The sequence below is a fragment of the Tamandua tetradactyla genome, chromosome X (genome assembly GCF_023851605.1).
Source record: "Tamandua tetradactyla isolate mTamTet1 chromosome X, mTamTet1.pri, whole genome shotgun sequence".
NCBI lineage: Eukaryota > Metazoa > Chordata > Mammalia > Pilosa > Myrmecophagidae > Tamandua > Tamandua tetradactyla.
Window position 1 is genome coordinate 72,640,685 of NC_135353.1, and position 21,241 is coordinate 72,661,925.

Here is a 21,241-nt window from a genome sequence, read left to right on the forward strand (position 1 = left end):
AAGGTTTTCACAGCCACACAGTCACATTTTAAATGTTACATATTTATACAATCATCTTCAAGAATCTAGGCTACTGGAACACAGCTCAACAAGTTCAGGTACTTCCTTCTAGCCACTCCAATACACCATAAATTAAAAAGGGATATCTATATAGTGCATAAGAATAATCTCCAGTATAATCTCTTGACTCTATTTGAAATCTCTCAGCCACTGAAACTTTGTCTCATTTCTCTCTTCCCCTTTTTGTCAAGAACGCTTTCTCAATCCCATAATGCCAGGTCCCAGCTCATCCCATATTTCTGTCCCATGTTTCCAGGGAGATTTACCCTCCTGGGAGTCATGTCCTATGTAGGGGGTGGAGGGCAGTGAGTTCACTTGCTGAGTTGTCTTTGAGAGAGAGGGGCCACATCTGAGCAACAAAGAAGCTCTCTTGGTGTTTCTCTTAGGTCTAATTTTAAGTAGGCTTAGCCTGTCCTTTGCAGGAATACGTTTCATGGGGGCGAACCCCAAGATCGAGTGTTCAGCCTATTGATTTGGTCATCCCCACTGCTTGTGAGAATATCAGAAATTCTCCAAATGGGGAACTTGAATATTTCCTCCTTCCTCCTGATTCCCCAAAGGGGATTTTGGAAATAGTTCTGTATTCACTCCCCAAATCACTCTTGGATTTATCAAGGTATCAAACTCCAAGATCTCACACCCTAGGGAACATTCCATGTACTTAAGGTGTTCAGTTAAACTAACCATACAAGTTAAATTAGGAAATGCACTACCCAAAATGTAAAATTTGCACCCAGCAAGCATCTCTTCCTTTAGTCTCACACAGAAGTTGAAATTTAAAATATGGATGATATTATCCTTTACCCTGTATTCTGATATATCTTAGTCCTATCCAGATCACCTTCATTCATGTCTCTACTTGATGTCTGATCACTTTTTCCACTGTGTATACAGTTCCTGTATGGGATACTGACTTTCATAGCTTCAGAACTCTAACTCTGAGTCTCAGGTGTCACATAAACACTCAAGGTTTCTGGTAAAAAACATATTATATACAAACAACTGAGTATCTCAAAATTTAGAATTAACAGTTACACCTCCTGAATATATGTCTGCTGTAAGAGTTTACAATCTAGGACCCTTTACAATAAGCCCTATCCTAATAACCCATGTTCTTCACTTTAGTTCACTGAATTTTTACATTATAGTTAGCCCATATGATTGAGGCATGATAATATCTTTTTGTTCCAGACATTTCATTCAGCATACAGCTCTTAAGGTTCATTCACCTAGTTGTATGCCTCACAACTTCATTCCTTCTTGCAACTTCTCAGTTAGTCCATTGTATATATACATCATATTTCCCTCTTCCATTCCTTAATTGTTTTATCTTTAGGCCATCTCCATTCATTGTGGATTGGGAACACTGCTGCCAGAAACACCAGCATGCAAATATCCATTCATGTCCCCATACTTAATTCTTCCAGGTATATACTGAGCAGTGGAGTTTCTGGATCATATGGCAGACACACCCCTAGCTTCCAGTGGAACCCCTACACTGCCCTCCAAGGGGCTGCACCTCTTATTTCCATATGGACAGTGAATAGGTATATCTCTTTCTCTGCATATTCTCTAGCACTTGTTTCTGTTCATTTTTAAATAATTTTATTCACACATCATACAATCCAGCCTAAGTGTGTAGATATGCCTTCACCAGTGTACTCTATCTGAAGACCTTCCCTTTTCTTCTGCAAAGTATCCACATCCCTTTCCCTATCATTCTGCCTTTTGACATTCAGCTTTGGCATAATGTCTTTATTACATTGAGTGGAAGCATATTACAATGTTTTTGTTGACTATAGACCCTAGCCTGCGTTGATTGTACTTTTCCTATATACCATCCCATTTTCAACACCTTGCAACGCTGACATTCATTTCTTCTCCCTCTTGCAAAAACGTTTTATATTTGTACATATAAACACTTGTCCATTGATGGACATTTGGGGCTGTTTCTATCTATTGGCAATCATGAATAATGCCATTATAAACATTGGTGTACAAATGTATGTTTGTGTCCTTGCCTTCAGTTCCTTTAATATACACCTAATAATGGAATTGCTGAATCATATGGCAGTTCTATACTTAGCTTTCTGAGGAACCAACAAACTGCCTTCCAGACAGTTTGCACCATTCTACACTCCCACCAACAGAGAATAAGTGTGCTTCTTTTTCCACATCCACTCCAGCACTTGTCATTTCCTGTTTTGTTTCATAATGGACATTCTATTGGCTGTGAGATGATATCTCATTGTGGTTTTATTTTACATTTACCTAATAGTGAGGTTCTGTATCCTTCTATATGCCATTTAGCCAATTGTATTTCTTCTTCTGAAAAGTTTCTGATCATGTTTTTGCCCATTTTATATTTTAGGTTGTTTGTCTTTTTGTTGTTGAGTTGTAGAATCTCTTTATATATTCTGGATATCAAACCCTTATCTGATATGTGGTTTCTAAATATTGTCTCCCATTGTGTGTACTGCCTTTCTACTTTCTTTTCAAAGTTTTTTTAATGCACAAAAGTGTTTAATTTTGAGAAGATCCCACTTATCTTTATCTTTTTTCATTGCTTGTGTTTTGGACATACGGTCTAGGAAACCATCTCTTATCAAAGATTTATAAGATGTTTCTCTAAATTTTCTTCTAAAAGTTTATGACCTTAAGCTCTGATGTTTAGTTCTTTGATCCACTTTGAGTTAATTTTTGTGTAGCATGTGAGATATGGATCTTCTTTCATTTCTTTGTATATGGATATCCAGTTCCCCAAGCACCATTTATTGAAGAGATCTCTCTCTGTCCCAGTTGGGTTAGCTTGACTGCCTTATCAAAGTTTAGTTGTCCTTTGATGAGAGGGTCTATTTCTGAACACTCAATTCAATTCCATTGGTCAGTATATCTATCTTTATGTGAGTACCATGCTGTTTTGACCACAGTAGCTTTGTAATATGCTTTAAAGTCAGATAGTGTGAGACTTCCCACTTCATTTTTCTTTCTCAAGATACTGTTAGCTCTTCAGGGCATCTTGCCCTTCCAAATAAATTTGATTATTGGTTTTTCTATTTCTGCGAAGTATGTTGATGGAATTTTAATTGGTATGCATTGAATCTATAGATAAATTTAGGTAGGATTGACATCTTAACTACATTTAGGCCTCCAATCCATGTATGCTGTGTGCCCTTCCATTTAGTTAGGTCTTCTGTGATTTCTTTTGGCAATGTCTTATAGTTTATAGATGTTTTGTATCCTTAGTTAAATTTAATCCTAAATGTTTTATTCTTCCGGTTGCTGTTGTAAATCTCTGCTCACGGTTTTTTTTTTTTTTTCAGCACTCTGGCTCAGTACCAAAATATTTGGTTATTAAATCTTCTTGTTGAATTTTTCCTTTTATTAGTACATAGTGTCCTTCTTGGTCCCTTTTTATTATTTTACATTTGAAGTCTAATTTGTTGGATATTAGTGTAACTACCCTTTCTTTTTTCTGATTGTTGTTTGCATGAAATATCTTTTCTTTTCCCACCTTTCACTTTCAATGATTTTTGTCCTTGGGCATAAAGTGAGTCTCCTGTATACAGCATATAGATGGGAATTGTTTTCTAATCCATTCTGCCAGTCTGTCTTTTGGTTGGGGAGTTTCATCTATGAACATTTAATGTTATTACTGTAAAGGCAGCAATTTCTTCTACCATTTTGTCTTTTATATGTCACATCTAATTTTTTAAAAATCTTTTTACCTCTATTACTAGTATTCATTTTTATACTCTTCTGCAGACCTTTTCTGTCTTTTCCTATGTTCCTGTAGTTCTCCTTTTAGTATTTCTTTTAGAGCCAGTGTCTTAGTCCCAAATTGTCTCAGTCACTGTTTATCTGAAAATATTTTAATCTCCTCATCACTTTTTAAAATTTAAAACACAGCACTTTTTATTCCATATGTCCAAGAATGTGTTACCCATACAAAACAGCACAGATTAGGAAATTTTCTATACTTTCAATGATCGAAGTATAACTTTTATAAAGTTAAAAACAGTTTTCACACTAATACATAGTGAGCACATTATCTCATTAATGAACCAACAAGATAACAAAACTAGTTCAAAAAATATATATATGAAATGTATCTATATATATTCAAGGGAAAAAACAGTGCTAGAATATGATTGCTAAAATAGATTCAAAACTGTTTAATGTCCAAAAGAGCAAAGGAACAGTAATCTTTGGGGTTATATTCTCTACCAGTCAAGAATTAATATATCTTCCCTGTTTTCTAAAAGTTAATATCTAAGTTTATAAAGTCTCAGCTATAATGAATAATAAATAGTCAAACAAAGTTGCATTGCCCTAATCAGGTGACCATTAAGCAGGCTTCCTAGATTATTCTCTAGTTTGATATTAAAGAGACAGAGTCATGTTTTTCTTTATTTACAAGTTTTGGATATATTTTTTTAACACATTAGAAGGTAAACTGGAAGTTTTCTTCTTCCAACATTTGTAAGTGTCATTTTATTCCACACCAATAAAAGTAAGGAAGCTCAAACAGAAAGATCCCTTAAGTGAAAATGCATTACAATAAGACAACACTTAATGAGTTTCTAATATGAGTGATAATGTTGCAAACGGATGTCAATTCTCAAGATAGTCTTTGTCTTTACACAAATACATGATTTTCATAATTCCTATTCAACAATCTAACATGTTCTCTACCAAGAGAGTCCTGTTAAATATGCTTTGTCATTACTGATCCTTCCACAAATTAATCTTTCCTCCTTAACCAACAGTTATAGTCAATGAGCTGCACCCAAATCTTAAAAAACACAATTTAAATATCAACATCTAAATTATTTCACAAGAATAGTAAATAAAAGACAGTAAAGCTCAGTTTTCAGATCTTTAAAAGAAGAGGATTTAACAGAATGTCTACAACCCCAACTCCATCTAAACACTGTTTGAAATACCGAAAAAAGGATGAAGAATATTTATTATACTTATATATTACATGCGCTGAAATCAGGGAGCAATACCAATCTTTCACTGTTGAAGACTAATAGCCTACTTTTACTCTTTAAGATCTGACTGTAGTCATTATCCCTTCTTTTACCTCTTTCTAGTTGCTCCTTCTCATCTGCATTTCAACTCATTTAAAACTCTCTCATCTTAAACCAAACTAAAATAAACCTTCTTTTGTACCCTATGTAATTCTCCAACTACAATTTTTCCTCTTCATTGCCAAACTTCTCATATCTTGAATAGCTTACCAGATAATATGGTTTACTCCGTACTTCTTTCTATTAACATAATATATATTTCAATATTAATGAGAACTACAATGTTTCTCAAGCTTTTTTGAAGGGTTAAATTTTCTGGGTCTCCTATGGCAGTCTATTTTTAGATCAATAAAGGCTTACAATAATCCTGGAATTTATATCAATAGTAAGACAGTAGGTTAAAACAGTCAAACACAGTCTACTCCGATCCTCCCTGCATATGTTCCTCAAACATATTCATTTCATTTAAAATGAAAAAGGAAAAATTTTCATTTTGAATACAAAAGGAGTGAGGACTGAGGCTGGGAAGTCCACTGGTAGAAGAGTCATTGCAAATGGCAGAGTCCTTTCAAAGTGTGTGACCTGGTGCAACGCTTTGGCCCTGGCAATCTGAGTCAGTTCTTTATGATCTTCAATACTCCTCTTACTTTCAAATCTATCACTGGCAGCTGCCATAGTTGTTCCCCTCCCCTTCATTTTTGAAGTATAGTTTGCTGCATATAGAATTCTTGGTTGGCAGTTTTTCTCTTTCAGAATCTGAAATATATCATACTACTGCCTTCTTACGTCCATGGCTTCTGCTGAGAAACCCACACATAGTCTTATTGAGCTTCTCTTATATGTGATGGATTGCTTTTCTATTGCTGCTTTCTAGATTCTCTCTTTGTTTTGTCACTGGACAATCTGATTAGGAAGTGTCTTGGAGTATGTCTATTTGGATCTGTTCTGTTTTGGCTACACTGCACTTCCTGGATCTGTAATTTTATGTCTTTCATAAGAGTTGGGAAATTTTCAGTGATTATTTCCTCCATTAGTCTTTCTCTTCCTTTTCCCTTCTCTTCTTCTTCTGGGACACTCAGAACATGTATATTCATGGACTTCATGTTGTCATTCAATTCCCATAATTCCCTCCTCATATTTATCCATTTTTTACCTATATTTTCTTTTGTATGTTGGATTTCAAATGTTCTGTCATCTAATTCACTAATCCTTCCTTCTGACTCTTCAAATCTATTATTTTAGGTTTCCATTATTTGTTCATCTCTCATATTTGCATTTCATTCCCATAAGTTCTGTGATTTGTTTTTTCTAACTTTTGAGTTATTCCTTATGTTTACCCAATGTCTTCTTTATATCCTCTCTCAACTCGTTGCTTTGATTTTTGATGAGATTTTGTATATTTGTTCAAACATCCTGGATTAGTAGTTTTAACTCCTGTATCTCATTTGAAGTGTTGATTTGTTCCCTTGACTGGGCCATATCTTCAGTTTTCCTAGTATGACTCATTTTTTTTCCTGGCATCTATGCATTTAATTTCCTTAGTTTATTCTGGAGGTTGTTTTCACTAGGATTTTCTTGGTGGATGGCTTTGTTTTTTGTCTGCTCTTTGGAATACAGCTCAACTTAGTCTGGACCTCTAGCATAGGTGCAGTTTAATTGATCAGAATTTTTCAGTTTTTATTGTTCTATTCCTTGTCCTGCCTAATATGGAAATCTTTTTTTTTTGAGGAGGATCTCTTCAGATATGATTGACCCCTGTCAGATTTTCCTGAGCAGATGGGCCCATGTCTCAGAAGGAGAGAGTAGCCTGTATCAAGCTTCCTTAAGGGTGAGACCCAGAAGGTTGTCAGACTTTCCTATGAAGCCTCCAGACTCTGTGCTTTTCCTATCCTGCCCAGCATGTGGCACTTGTCTGCACAGAGCTTCCCACAAGTGTAAAGTGATGTAGTGCCTTTAATTTCAGCAGCCTCTCCTTGCCAGGTGCGTGGTTGAGTCAGAGGCAGAGGTAGAGGGTGGGCATAGGTTGTTTCTGTTTTCCAGCACCTGGCACCTGAATTTCCTAAAGGAGGGCTTTCATTTAATATAGGCCCTGCCTCCCTTTTCTTGGGGTATATACACCCATTAGGGCATAATCTACCTGAGTGTTTACTTTGTCTCTCAGACATGCCTTAATTTTGCTCTTGTCTGGGGCAATGCTGGAGCCTGAGAGTGCTTGTTGTTCTATCTAATGAGCTGTTGAGGAGTTGACAAAAAAAGTCTTTTCAGAACTGGACCCCTGCTCTGTGGGTTTGCCAAGCAAGAACTAGAGTTTGTGCACAGCTGTTTGTATTCCCCCTTTCTGGGGGACCAGCCCTTTTCCAGTATTGTATGCTATCCAACTCAAAAAGCCTTTTTTTTTCCTGTTAGCCTTGTCCCCTCTCTGCCAGGGCAAAAGCTCCTGGTTCCTTTAGTGATTACTCCAGATTTATCTGTGCTCATGGCCTGTTTTTAGTAGTCAGAATTTTTTAATTCACTCCACAGTTGTAACTCCGTTTAGCTAACTACTTGCTTCTAGTAGAGCCTGTTTTCTTTCCCTTTGGGGAATCAGCCTGCTGTACCTGTGGGGAAGGGGTGCCAGACTACACACTTAGTAGTCTATGTGTGATCTCAGCATTTCCACCTGTTCCAGACTGGTGTACAATGTGTATCTGCTCACCAATGTTCCCTCAGCAGTTGTTCTTACAGTTCCTGGCCATTTACTAGCAGCTTTTGAGGACAAACTAAATTCCACACCTCAGTATGCTGGCATCTTGCCCCACTAGATATGTTTTTAACACTTCTGAGTTCATGTGATAACCAAGAATTAAAACTAAAAATAGAATCTAGCTTTTTAAAAAAGCAGAGTAAGCTTTGAAGTAATTGCAGGGTGACTGAGTGATCATCATAGGGATTCTTTTCTTTTGGGTTTTCTAGGCTTTGAGGTTTGCAGAATGCCCTTTTAAAATGTGGTTACCCCTAAGAGCAATAGCATCCACCAGCTCTCATTCAGAGTGGGAGAATTGCTTATAGGGGAGACCTTGCAGGAAAGGAAATCTTCAAGGAAGAGATTGAATACCTATAATTATGCTGTGTAATTGGAACAGAAGGCTCCAGAATTCCATAAGGATCCTATAAATACTATAATAAATGGGATATTGAAACTGACTATACATTCAACATTTTCTAGTCCATAGTCTCTTCAGTTTTAGAGTTTTGGATACTTGCCCCACAATTTAAATTATTCTCTGACTGTCCTGTCATCCTAAGTATATGTAACTCAGTGATCATTGCTGATTTGCAAAATGATGTTGTCAACTGGAATTTTCTTATTTTTAATTTTCTTTTTTTGCTTCTGGACTTTTTTAATGTAAACATTTTTGATTTACTAGTTTTCAGAGTAATGAAACAATTGCAGCATTTTCCTGAGAACTGATATCTTGCTTGGTATTTACTTCATTCTTTTTCTCTTTTTAAAAAGTGTATCTAGGGTACACAGGTGGTTCAGTGGCAGAATGCTTGCCTTCTATGTGGGACACCCAGGTTCGATTCCTGGACCATACACACAAAAACAAAAAGTGCAATTGGTAGCGCCATCTCTTTCTCTCTGAAGGAATATTTATTTTTTGTCCAGACATTCTGGCTGTACCATATCATCATAAAGTTCTTCTCTTTATTTGTGGAATTAGAAAATGGGTTCATTTTGGTTTTCTTCCTCACAAAGTCTTTCCAGCCATTGCAGTTGCTAGTCTTGTCTTCTTGTCAGACTTTGGCTTTTTATGAAGATGCTCAGTGTCCTGAAGTGAAAGCAACTCACCCCTGGCCTCCTCATCACTGTATAATTTCAGTATATTTTCTCTTTTTGGCACTGAGTTCTTTCCTGATTTGGGCCATGCAGATGGTTATAGCTTTGGCTTTCTGCTCTTCCATGGGCATGCTGTTTAGCTCCTTGGAAATTTCTTGCTGTTCTTCATTAGAAGAGTGGTGCACATCCACCCATTCACTGCCAGCATTCTCCTCCTCACTGAGACTGGCACTGGCACTTTTCCACCCATCTTCATTATTTTCAGGAACTCTTCCTCTTTCTCAGCTTCCAGAACTTCTGCTCCTGGGATGTAATCTTTAGCATCTAATTCTCCATATTCTTGCATTCTTGTTTCAATTAGGCTTTTGTAGGCTTACCTCAGAATTTCTTCTGCAACACCTGAGGATTTAATGTTCTGAAAAGCTGTGTCAAAGTTCTAGCAGATATCATCACATTCTTATCTTTGTGTGTTTTACACTGGGACAGGTCTTGGAAAAGTTCTTCATTCATGGCTAGAGGACATCAAGCTGTTATCTCTTTTATAGCATTGATTCCTACTGTCATGACTTTTCCAGAGTTTTTGTCAGTAACAAAATTTTTGGTCACTTGAACAATGACTGAGTGATCTCTGGGGTACCAGGTAATGACATGTTTGTGCAGCAGACAGAAGGATCTTTGTTATTTCTCTGCACAAAGGGATAGAAGTTAAAAAGAAAAATCTCATGAATTCTCACCAATCTCAAGATAAGGTTCCTTAGAACTTAGAACTCTCTAGTTGCTTTAGTTATTTTTCTGCAAAATCTTGAAGATCATGAATCAAATGAATAGCTGAAAAGTTAAACATTTCTGGCTTTTTCTTCTTTTGTTTCTTGAGCATTTTCTTCACCTTTTCCACCCTTTTTTTTTTCTGTTTGGAGCTTTTCTACCCTGTGGCATACTGCACTAGCAGGTCTCTTGCTGTTGGTCCTTCATCTTCAGATTATAGTCACTGTCCTTTTCCTCCTCTTTATCTTTCCGTAGGAAGAATGTCAAAGCAGCAGCTAACATCTTGGTGACTTTGGAGAAACATGCAGTTATGATGACATTGACAGTTTTGGCATCATTCCAGATGTTTCTTTTGTAGAATTCAGTCATCACATCCAAAGATATTTTGGCTGCAGTTTCATTGCTGTTTTTTCACATAGAGTACATGAAATTCTGCAATACAATATTCACTTTATTGATCATGTGTTTTGCATTTATATTCTAAATATCAGCCACAATGTGAGTGTGTGCAAAATCTTTTGCAAGAGTTTATCATGACAATGCAGAAGTTCAAAGAAGAGTTCTAGCAAACTTGATGGATTCATGAGATTCTTATTTCTCAGGAAGATCAAAGCTTTGCAAAATGTCGTTTCAAGATATGGATCCAAGATAGTGTGATTGTAAGAGAGCAGATCTTTCAGATCTTGAGGAAAGTCATATAGATATTCTGGGTAGCAGTGACTAATCTTTGCTATAAGCATCTCTAACTCTACCAGTTTTTCGTTGGGTTTATTTGATTGTAATTTAAAAATCTCCACATTGGATTTGTAGTGATTATATTGCTGTAGAAACACTTCAGTGAAGGCCTGTGGGTGCTGCTTGATCAGCTTCTGCAACTGCAGCAGGTTGTTGGGCAGCTAGTTGTTCTTGCTGGACATGTTGAATGCAGACTGGCTCAGCAGTGAGTGGTTCTCAGAAAACCCTGGGGTTTATTTTTTATTTTTTTGCATGGGAAGGCGCCGGGAACTGAACCTGGGTCTCCAGGATGGCAGGCAAGAATTTTGCCACTGAGCCACCATTGCACTGCCCTGGAATTTATTTTTAATTCTTCTTATTCTTAAACTATTTTTTTGGCCTAATTCTTTTTTGTTATTGTGAAAAATAACATATATACAAAAAAACAGTGAATTTCAAAGCACACTGTAACAATTATTTATAGAAAATATTTCAGAGTTTGTATGGGTTATAGTTCCACAATTTTAGGTTTTTATTTCTAGCTGCTCCAAGACACAGGAGATGAAGAGAGACATCAATATGATAATTCAGAAATCATACTCATTGTTAAATCTTATCTTCTGTGTTCTAACTCTTCCTTCTCCTTTGATCTTTCTCCCACTCTTTAGGGATGTTTGGGCTATTCCCATTCTAACTTTCTCATGTTGGGAAGGGCTGTCAATAATAAAAATAATAATAATATTAATAACAATAATTGATAGGGAGATGAAACTGCCTTTCAGGACTTATCTGACCTAGAAACCCATCTGAGGGTGTAAGTTTCTGGAAAGTGAACATAGTGCATAGAACCTTTATAGAATCTCAGATAACACCCTAGGTGTTCTTTTGAGTGCCAGGAATGGTTTTTATTGGGTATTGGCAAACCATGATAAGTAGCAATGTCTAGCTGAAGCTTGCATAAGAGTAGCCACTAGAGTAGCCTCTTGACTCTATTTGAATTATCTCGGCCACTGAAGATATTTGTTACAATTCTTTTCCTCCTTTTGGGCAGGAAGATATTGGTGATCCCCCAATGCTCATCCCTGGGAATCATATCATCTTTTGCCAGGGAGACTTTCACCCCTGGGTATCATGTCCCACGTAGAGGGAGGGTAATGATTTCATTTGCAGAGTTGGCTTAGAGTGGGAGTGGTTTAAATTATTTTTATTAGCATATTTTATTGTGAAATATAACATATATAAAATAGGCAATAAGTTTTGAAGAACATTGTAACAGGTACTTATCAAACAGATTTCAAAGTTTGGTATGGGTTACTGGTCCACAATTTGTTTTTTCCTTCTAGTTGCTCTAAGACACTGGAGACTAAAAGAAATGTCAATATAATGATTCCACAGTCATACTCATTTGTTAAATCCTATCTTCTCCATTGTAACTCCTCCCTTGACCTTTCTTCCTATCTTTAGGGCTATTTGGGCTCTACCCATTCTAACTTTTTCATGTTGAAAAGGGTTGTTGGTTGTATGGGATAAGGGGATGGTACTAGTTGATGTTTTTAGAGAGGCTGGCCCCTCTGGTTTCAGGACTTATCTGGCCTAAGAGCCATCTTATTTCCAGAATAAGATTATTCTAGAAAGTAATCATAGTGCATGAAACTTTTATAAAATCTCAGATAGAGCCCTGGGTCTTCTTTAGGGTTAACAAGAATGGTTTTGACAAACTGTGGTAATGAGCAATATCTAGCTGAAGCTAGCATAAGAGTAGCCTCCAGAATAGCCTCTCAACTCTATTTGAGCTCTCTTAGCCACTGATACCTTATTTTCTTATATTTATTTTCCTTTTTTTGGTCAGGAAGGTGTTGTTGACCCTACAGTGCCAGGGCCAGGTTCTTCCCCGGGAGTCATGTCCCTTGTTGCCAGGGAGACTTTCACCCCGGATGTCATGTCTCATGTGTATGTGGGGGGGATATGGTAATGATTTTCCTGCAGAGTTGGGCTTACAGAGAGAGAGAGAGAGAGAGAGAGAGAGAGAGACCACCTTTGAACAACAAATGAGGTTTTCTGGAAGTAACTCTTGAGCATGTAACTACAGGTAGGCTTAACTTCTTTACTACAGAAACGAGCTTCATAAAAGCATGGCTCAAGATCAAGGGCTTGTCCTATTAACTTGGGAGTCTCTAATGTTTGAGACAGTATCGGGTTTCCCCAGTGGTAAAATTTAATATTTTCATATTTTTCTTCCTGTCCCTCAAGGGACTTTGCCAATACTTTTGAATTAACTGCCCAACATACTCATGGATGTATCTGGGTATTACATTAAGCTATACAGAATTAAAAGCCCTCATTCCCCTTCTGGGCTCCATGTGTTTGGGTTGTTTAAATGAATTATCCAGAGAGGTTGAGTTAATATGCTATAGAAAATATAAGTTTTGGACAAATAAACTTCTCTGTTCCTTTGGTCTCATACAATAGATGAAGTTCTAAAGTACAAACAGTATCCTCCTTACCCCTGTATTACCTTATTCCTGACCCAACTAGCTTTGTTCTTATCTCTAATTGAAATTTGATATCTTTTCAATTTATTTAACAGTTGTTGTATGTAGCAATGCTGACTTTCAGAGCTGCAGAACTCCAACTTTGAGTCTTAGGTCTCACGCAGTTAGACAAAGTTCCAGGGAGATACCAAGTTTTACATAAAAGTACAGCATCTCAAAATCTAGAAAGAAAATTAACAGCTCTGGACCAAATGGAACTGCTATAAGAGCTTGAAATCTGGACCCCAATTTTCTTATAGGTATTTTCTAAGAGAGGCCATAGAGTATTTATTCTTTTGTTTCTGGCTTATTTTGCACTGTATAATGTCCCAAAGGTTCATTCATCTCATTGCATTCCTCATGATTTCTTTCCTTTCTGTAGCTGCACAATGTTCTATTATATATATACCCCACAGTTCACCCTTCTTCTCAGTTGATGTATACTTCTGCCTTCTCCATCTATTGGGCATCATGGATAATGTCCAAAGTCAATAATCCATGTCTCACATTATCCTCACTTAGTTGTACAATCATCATCACTTTCAATTTTTGACAATTTTCATTGTCCCAAAGAGAAAAATAACTAATAAACACATACTCACCAAACAGAAACTCCAAATCTCCCCTTAACTATTGTCCTCCCCACCCCCCAATTATTTACTCACGGTGTTGCTGTGGTACTGTTGATGTCTTCCTATTAAATATAGAACATGGCATGCATTAGTAGTTTACCCCATACCCCAATAGTACTGACTCTTTGTACAAGATGCATACCTTTGAATTAGCTCATGCAAGAACTTATTTACAGGCCACTGTTGTCCCCCCCCACCTTGCCAAACATTGTACTCAACCCAAGCAGCTTGCACCAGGACCTGTCCCAGTACATGGGTGACTGGCTGGCCAAGGTCGTCACCAAGAAGTTCAGCAATCAAGAGACTATTGTGGAGATTGGTGAAAGTGTGAGAGGTGAAGATGTCTACATCATTCACTTCGGCTGTGGAGAGATCAATGACAACCTGATAGAACTTCTCATTATGATCAATACCTTCAAAATCATATCATCTATGGTGACTTCTGCCATCCCATGTTTTCCCTATGCTCAGCAAGATGAAGAAGACAAGAGCTGTGCACCAATTTCTGCAAACTTTGTGGCCAATATGCTTTCAGTTGCTGGGTTGGATCACATCATCACCATGGATCTGCACAGCTCTCAGATACAGAGATTCTCTCATATTCCTGTGTATAACTCACATGTGGAGACTTATATGTGGTTCTGTAGTGGATTCAGGAAAACATTGATGAGTGGAGGAACTGCATCATCATTTCACTTGATGCATGGGGAGCCAAAAGGGTCACATCAGCTGCAGACAATCTGAACGTGGAATTTGCTTTGTTTCACAAAGAAAGGAAGAAAGCAAATGAAGTAGGACAGATGGTGCTGGTGGGGGACATGAAGGATCATGTGGTTGTCCTTGTGGATGACATGGCCAACACGTGTGGCACCATCTGCCAGGTCTCTGACAAGTTACTATCAGCTGGAGCCACCAAAGTTCATGATATCCTAAGCCAGAAGATCTTCTCAAGGCTGGCTATTTCCAGAATAAACAATGCTGCCTTTGAGACTGTTGTCATTATAAACATAATTCTGCAGGAGTACAACATGAAACACTTCTCCATGATTCAGGTTATTGATAGCTCAATGATCTTGGCAGAAGCAATCCAGAGGACACATAACAGTGAACTTGTGTCTTACCTGTTTAGCCATGTCCTATTATAACTCCAAAAGGTGACATGTCAAACAAGCCTGCTCTTGGTATCTTTTAATTTTAAGACTCCACAGTGCTAAAAATGCATCAATTCTTTGTATATTCTGAGATTAATTCCACCCCCCCCCCCTTTAAAGCATGAGACTCTTTATTTCCAGGATTTTTGGGGGAGAGAGGGGATTTATTTATTTTATAAATGAACTCTCTTAAAGGAGAAATTTAGTGTTTTCTTAACTTGTTCTAATGGTTGACCTTTTCCTTTGTCTTTCAGTGACTTATGACTACACCTTGAAGTATTTAATTCTATGGTGGAGATTCCTAGTATGTATATTTCAGAGATTGTGAAAGCTAACTTCTGATTAAAGCTAGTGTGTATATGCTGAGAATACCTATGGACATATGGGGTAAAACCCTGTGTAGAATTAACCCTATACTTTTTAAAAAACTTTTTAAATTGTGTAATATATGCAATATAACATATATACAAAGCAAACAAAGAAAAAAAGCAATAGTTTTCAAAGCACTCTTCAACAAATAGTAATAGGACAGATCCCTGAGTTTGTCATGGGCTACCACACCATCATCTCAGATTTTTACTTCTAGCTGCTCCAGAACATTGGAGGCTAGAAGGAATATATATTTTTCTATCATCACTTTTTTGAGTGTGAAAAATAACATATATAAAAGAAAAGCAATAAATTTCAAAGCACAACACAACAATTAGTTGTTGAACAGATTTCAGAGTTTGGTAAGGGTTATGGTTCCACAATTTTAAGTTTTTACTTCTATTTGCTCTAAGATGCTGGAGACTAAAAGAAATGTTAATATAATGATTCAGCAAGCATACTCGTTTGTTAAACTATACCTTCTCTGTGTAACTCCACCATAACCTTTGATCTTTCTTTCCCACTCTTTAGGGGTATTTAGGCGATGCCAATTCTACCTTTTTCGTGTTGGAAGGGCTGACAGTAATAAGGGATTAGGAGATAGAACTAGCTGATGTTCTGCAGAGGCTGGGCCCTCTAGGTTTCATGACTTATCTGGTCCAGGGACCCATCTGGAGGTTGTAGATTTCTGGAACGTTACCCTTCTGCATGGAACCTTTGTGGAATCCTATATGTATTGCTCTAGTTGTTCTTTAGGATTGGCTGGAATGGTTTTGGTAGGAGTTTGGCAAATTATGATAGGTGGCAATGTGTAACTGAAGTTTGCATAAGAGCAACCACCAGAGTAGCCACTCAACTATTTGAACTCTCTCAGCCACTGATACCTTATTTGTTACACTTCTGTTCTTCATTTTGGTCAGGATGGCATTGTTGATCCCATGATGCCAGGGCCAGACTCATCCCTGGGAGTCATCTCCCACACCACCAGGGAGACTTTCATCCCTGGGTGTCATGTCTCACACATTGGGAAGGCAATGATTTCACTTGCAGAGCTGGGCTTAGAGAGGGTGAAGCCTCATCTGAGCAACAAAAGAGGTTCTATGGAGGTGATTCTTAGGCACACCTATTGGTAGGCTAAGCTTTTCTGCTACATACATAAGCTTCACAAGAGGAAGCCCCAAGATTAAGGGTTTGGCCTATTGATTTGGGTGTCCCTAATGTTTGACACAGTATCAAGGGTTTCCCTGATGGTAAAGTTTAATAGTTGCATATTTTCACCCTTCCCTCATGGAACATTTTTGTTTTTTTAACATGGGTAGGCACTGGGAATTGAACCCGGGTCCTCTGGCATGGCAGGCGAGCATTCTTGCCTGCTGAGCCACCGTGGCCTGCCCCCTCATGGAACTTTGATCCAGGCATTACATTAAGCTGTACAGGATTAAAGGCCCTCATTTTTATTATGGGCTCACAATATTTTGATTATTTAAATGAGCTATCTAGACAGGTTGAGTTAGATTATGTGCTACAGAAAATTTAGGTTCTGGACAAAATAAACCTTTATTCCTTTGGTCATGAAGAGTTATAAGGTTCTAAAAGATAGACAATATCTTCATTACCACTGTTTTCTGAATTATTTTAATCCCGACCTGATCACCTTCATTCTTATCTCTGAATACCAGGTTATACATATATAGAACAGCTTCTAAAAATCCAGAAATAATAATTACCACTCTGGACAAAATGTGACTACCACAAGAGCTTACAATCTTGGCCTGTTTTCTTATGAGCATTTTCTAAATGAGACCATACAATATTTTCTCCTGTGTTTCTGGCTTATTGTGCCTCACCAGTTGTCCTACACATTCATTCACAGTGTTGCATGCCTCCCAACTTTGTTCCTTTTTGTAGCAACACAATATTCGATCATATGTGTACACCATTGTTTGCCAACCTACTTCTCAGTCTGTGCATCCTTCAGCCACCTGCGTTCATTAGGCATCATGTTTAATGTCCAAAGTCCATGGTCCATCAATACTCTCAATTTTGGAAAATTTAATTGCTCCCAAAATAAAGAAAACCAATAAAAAATCTCACCAAATAGGAAATCTAGACCTTCCCTTAACTCTTGTCCCTCCCCTCATTATTTACCCCTGGTGTGCTGTAGTATTGCTGATGTTTTCCTGTTAAACATATCTTATAGCATGTAATAGCAGTTTGCCCCCATACCCTAAACTTAAACACTCTTTGTACAAGAATCATACATTTGAAGTATTTCATGCATGAACTTATTTATATTTGTACTGTGACCATAGTTCTATACAACCTCTTTCAATCATGTTTACGTTCAATATGGTACTATTACTTATAGACCCACTAGAGAACCACGTTCACTTCTATCTATTCCCTTACATTTGAGTTCAACCTCATTAGGTAACCATTCACCCATCTCTAGCTTCTATATATCTCTAAATCCCCTATATTCTGTATTATAAGCCTCTAATTTTACCTTTACCATGGTAATAAAAGTGGAGTCATACATTATCTATCCGCTTGTATCTGACTTATTTCATTCAGCATTATGTCCTCAAAGCTCATGCATCTTCTCATGTGCTTCAGGGTGCCATTTCGTCTTACTGCTGCCAAATAGTCCATCGTATATATATATATACCACATTTTGTTAATCCACTCGTCTGTTGATGGGCATTTGGATTGTTTCCCTCTTTGGTGATTTTGAATAATGCTGCTATGAACATCAGGGTACAAATGTCTTTTTGTGTCACTGCTTTCAGCTCTTCTGAGTATATACCAAGTAGTACTATTGCTGGGTCATAGGGCAACTCAATATTTAGTTTCCTAAGGAACCACCAAACTGTCTTCCATAGTGGCTGTACTACTATACATTCCCATCAGCAGTGCATAAGTGTCCCTATTTCTCAACATCCTCTCCAACATTTGTAGTTTCCTGTTTGTTTAATAGCAGCTGTTCTGATAGGTGTGAGGTAGTATCTCATTGTAGTCCTGATCTGCATTTCCCTTATAGCTAATGAAATGACCATGTATTCATGTGCTTTTGAGCATCTGTATTTGCTCTTCAGAAAATGCCTATTAATACCTTCAGCCCATTTTATAATTGGATTGTTTGTTCTTTTGTTGTTGAGTTGTATGATTTATTTATGTATACAGGATATGAAATCTTTGTCTGGTATGTGATTTCTAAATATTTTCTCTCATTGAGTTGGCTACCTCTTCACCTTTTTGACAAAGTCTTTTGAGGTGCTAAAGCATTTGATATTTTTTTCTTTTTTTTTTTTTTTGTATGAGCAGATACTGGGAAATGAACCCAGGTCTCTGGCATGGCAGGTGAGAAGTCTGCCACTGAGCCACTGTTGCACCACCTGCATTTGATTTTAAGGTGTTCTTATTTATCTATTTTTATTTTGTTGCTTGTGCTTTGGTTATAAAGTTTAAAAAGCTACTTCCTATTACTAGGTCTTAAAGATGTTTCACATTTTCTTCTAGAAGCTTTATGGTACTAGTTCTTATATTTAGGTGTTTGATCCACCCTGAGTTAATTTTTGTATAGGGTGTGAGGTAAGGGTCCTCTTTCATTCTTTTGGCCAGTTATCCCATGCCCATTTATTGAAAAGACTATTTGTCCCAGTTCAGAGGATTTGGGTCCCTTGTCAAAAACAGATCTGGTGGTCTATTTTTGCACTCTCAGTTCTATTCCTTTGGTCAATACTTCTGTCTTTGTGCCAGTACCATGCTGTTTTGACCACTGTGGCTTTATTTTAAGTTTTACGATTAGGAAGTGTTAATTCTCCCTGTGGTAGTTTGATTCAGTTGTCAACTTGGCTAGGTGAAGGCACCTAGTTCTGTTGCTGTGGACATGCGCCAGTGGTAGGTGAATCTCATCTGTTGCTAATTACATCTGCAGTCGGCTAGGAGGCATGTCTGCTGCAATGAGTGACGTTTGACTTAATTGGCTGGTGCTTAAATGAGAGATCACAATGTAGCACAGCTAAGCAGCTCGGCATTCCTCATCTCAGCACTAGCAGCTCAGCCCAGGCCTTTGGAGATGCAGAAAGAAGTCACCCCGGGGAAAGTTGTTGGAAACCAGGGGCCTGGAGAGAAGACCAGCAGAGACCATCCTGTGCCTTCCACGTAAGAAAGAACCTCAGTGGAAAGTTAGCTGCCTTTCCTCTGAAGAACCAACAAAATAAATCCCCTTTTATTAAAAGCCAATCCGTCTCTGGTATATTGCATTCCAGCAGCTAGCAAACCAGAACACTTGCACTTAGGTCTTCTTTTTTAGGATACTTTTAGTTATTTGGGGTCTCTTTCCCTTCCTGATGAATTTGGTTAGTAGCTTTTCCAAGTCTTCAAAGTGGGTTGTTGGAATTTTGATTGGTACTGCATTGAAACTATAGATCAATTTGGGTAGAATTGACATCTTAACTATATTTAAGCCACCTACCCATGAGCAGGGAATGCCTTTCTACCTATTTAGATCTTCTTTGATTTCTTTTAGCAAAGTTAGTAGCTTTCTGTGTATAAATCCTTTACATACCTAGTTAAGTTCATTCATAGGTAATTGATTCTTTTAGTTACTATTTTGAATGGAAGTTTTCTTTAACTGACTCCTCAATTAGGTCATTGCTTGTGTATACAAATGTTACTGATTTTTGCACATTAATTTTATATCCCACCACCTTGCTGAGTTTGTTTGTTAGCTCCAGTAACTTTGTAGATTTCTCAGGAAATTCCAAGTATAGTATCATATCATCTGCAAATAATGAAATTTTACTTCTTCCTTTCTAATTTGGATGCCTTTTATTTCTTTGTCCTGCCGAATTGCTCTAGCTAGAACTTCTAGTTCAATGTTGACTAATAGTGGTGACAGAGGGCATCCTTGTCTTATTTCCAATCTTACAGGGAAAGCTTTCAGTCTCTCTCCATTGAGTATGCTGCTGGCTATGAGTTTTTCATATATGCCCTTTATCATATTGAGGAAGTTACCTTTGATTCCTATCTTTCTTTTTAATTCCAAAACACACATGGGGCCATGTTTTATTATTCAGATGGTTCTCAGCACATCCTGTCCCATATTACAGTTGCTTATATACATTTCTTATAATTTCCAAGTCATTCAGCTTTATAATGCCCAGCACTTAGCCCATTGCTGTCCTTGTTGGAGGCATTCAAATTATGGTAGATATCAGTTTTGGTTAATATTCTACCAGCAGTATCTGGACTCCTTCTTTCAAACAAACTTGTGACTAGAAGAGGCAAAGATCATTGGCCACATTCTTGCCAGTATGACTGATTAAAATCCACTTATAGCTGAATCGGTCAGTTTCCAGCAGATGCTGTGAGTTTTGTTGGTTAAAGAAGCTTTCATTGGATTAATTTTGCTTTCTATGTGTGTTTTGGCAAAAAAAAAAAAAAGAAAAATAAAGACAGTTTCTGTAACAACAGTGATGGAATACATGAAATATGACTGCTTCTTAATAATGTCAGTCAGTTAATGAAGAAAATAAGAGATTAATAAAACAAAACATCTGGCAGTAGGTCTTCCAAAAGAGAGGAAAAAAGACTAACAAACAAATATGTATGCTTTACCACTTACAAGTCTTTCACATGCATTCTTCTTTGACCCTCACAACAACCCTTTGAGGTAAGCAGCACAGACATTCTTCTCATTTAAAGATGAGAAAAGTGAACCTAAGAGAAGTTAATTGATATGCCAAGGTTCTACAATTAGTAGATGGTTTGTATTAATATCAGTATTTGGCCTAAAATATCAGTACTCAACCTCCCCTCATATGCGCCCTACCTACTTCACAGGGACAGTGAAGATAAAATGAATTCAAGGCTAGAAAAATACTTCGAGGGAAAAAGCACTATATAATTATATCCACAAACTATAATCTTCCATGATATATGGCACATTCCCCTTCTCATACCAGCTTGTGCGGGAACCCATAATTTTATATTGCCTCTGTTCTGTGCTCAACTAAGCAGTTTTCTAAGGATAAGGAAAGGGAAATGTAATCCTGTTTAAAGTTATATAAATTGCAATCAAGGTAACTGCTATTAGAACAAATTGAAAACACAGAAAGGCCAATGTCAAGTAGGATTCACTGAAGCACAGAGCAAAGC

The 21,241-nt window shown here is 37.4% G+C and overlaps 1 long non-coding RNA gene and 2 pseudogenes across 4 annotated transcripts in view; 2 read left to right on the top strand and 1 right to left on the bottom strand.

Annotated features, from left to right (window-relative positions):
• Positions 1-21,241, top strand: part of LOC143670202 (uncharacterized) — a 200,883-nt gene that overhangs the window by 68,969 nt on the left and 110,673 nt on the right. The window lies entirely within an intron of this gene.
• Positions 7,680-10,598, bottom strand: LOC143670940 (protein SDA1 homolog pseudogene; annotated as a pseudogene).
• On the top strand, positions 14,153-15,455 carry LOC143670782 (ribose-phosphate pyrophosphokinase 2 pseudogene; annotated as a pseudogene).